The sequence below is a fragment of the Myotis davidii genome, unplaced genomic scaffold (assembly GCF_000327345.1).
Source record: "Myotis davidii unplaced genomic scaffold, ASM32734v1 scaffold609, whole genome shotgun sequence".
NCBI classification, from domain to species: domain Eukaryota; kingdom Metazoa; phylum Chordata; class Mammalia; order Chiroptera; family Vespertilionidae; genus Myotis; species Myotis davidii.
In genome coordinates, this window is record NW_006300164.1 from 2,054,422 (window position 1) to 2,056,329 (window position 1,908).

The following is a 1,908-nucleotide window of genomic DNA, read 5'->3' on the forward strand; positions in this document are numbered from 1 at the left end:
AGGCTCCCCCGCACCTCCTCCGGCCTGGGCGGCCCGCGCCTCCTCCAGCGGGAGGATGGCAGGCTGCCCTGGGAGTCCCCATGCGCGGCCCCGCCTCTGGGCACAGCTGAGAAGCGTGAGGCTCACCCACGGGCGCATATTCCCGCCGTGTCTGCCCGCGCAGGCCTGTGCCCCAGGGCCCCAGCGAACCCTCCTCGGTCTCTGTCCAGCGGGCATCGTTGGCCCCAGCGAACCCTCCTCCGTCTCCGTCCAGTGGGCATCGTTGTGCCTGGCGAGAGGCTCCGTCTGTGGTTTGTCTGCCCCGGAAGCCAGCCCGGCAGCCATTGCTTTGAGCCCCTTGCCACCTGCGGGCGGGGGACAGCCGTTTCACTCCCGTGCAGCCGGCGGCCCCTTTACAGCGCCAGGCCCGGTTCACTGCCCTCTCCCCGCATCGGGGGCGGAAGCAGCCGGCCGTGCCCGGAAGATTCTATCCGAACGCTCCGCGTGCAGCTCATGGAGCTCACTGAATTCACGTCTGAGTTTCCACGAAACCACAGGCAACAGTGGCACCAACTTCCCGACCAGCACGCGGAGCCCTCACGCCCCAGTGGCGTTCATGACCTGCTTCAAACCCTCGACGCCACTTCTGCGTGAGGGACATACAGGGAGGTGGGATCTGTCGGGAGGCGGGATCTGTCGGGAGGCGGGACGTGCCGGGAGGTGGGATCTGTCGGGAGGTGGGATCTGCCGGGAGGTGGGATCTGCCGGGAGGTGGGACCTGTCAGGAGGTGGGATCTGCCGGGAGGTGGGATCTGTCGGGAGGCGGGACGTGCCGGGAGGTGGGACAGACTGAATGACTAAATGCTCACAATTATGATGAATAAGCAGCTATTGTGTCTTCTGCTTCAGAAGTCTCAGAATGGCCCAGCAGTGTGGCTCAGTGGTTGAGCGTGGACCTATGAGCCAGGAGGTCACGGTTTGATTCCTGGTCAAGGGCACAGGCCTGGGTTGGGAACTTGATCCCCAGTAGGGAGTGTGCAGCAGGCAGCCAATCAGTGATTCTCTCTCATCACTCACGTTTCTCTCTCTCCCTCTCCCTTCCTCTCTGAAATCAATACAAATATATTTTTAAAAAAGGTTCAGAATGGATTGTCCAAACCAGTGACTTATTTATTTTAGATCCTCATCCGAGGATATGTTTGCTGACTTAGAGAGAGAGAGAGGGAGAGAGAGAGAGAGAAACATCGATCAGTTGCCTCCTGGATGTGCCGTGACTGGAGATCAAACCTGCAGCCTCGGTTTTGGTGCCGGGACGACGCTGCAGCCCCGCACAGCGGCCGGGCCGGCCAGCTCCTTGCAGACACTGTCCTGCTTGCAGCTTTGTGCCGGGCGCCAGTCAGGATTCCCGGCCCGCGGGGCCAGCTGCCCGGGAGAGACGCCAACCTGGATTCCAGGATGCGACCCTGAACATGAGCCGCGGATGGAGCTGCCTCCCGGGCCCACACAGCCATCCTCCCACCACCCGGCCTCGCCTGGCTCATTCTCCTCACTGCCCGAGTACTGGGTACCCCGGGCCCGGCCACCCCAAGTGCACAGGGCTGAGGGAGCAGGGCGAGGCACTGTGGGAAGATCAGCCTGTCTTGCCCGGCCGGCGTGGCTCGGTGGCTGAGCATCAACCTAGGAAACAGAGGTCACGTGGGGGTGCTGAGGCCACGGAAGCCTCAGTTCCCCAAGGTGAGATGGTCCCCAAACGCCGGGGGCCCTGCAGGGGTGGCAGGCAGGTCTGCAGGGCCAGCACAGCCCGAGGCGCCCGGACGCAGGCCGCCTGCTCCCCGGGCTGCGTGTTCTTGAGGATGACGCGGGTCCACACTCATCTTTCCGGAGCCGCACGGGACGTGGCCAGGACACGGTTGGTGTCAGGGGACCCTG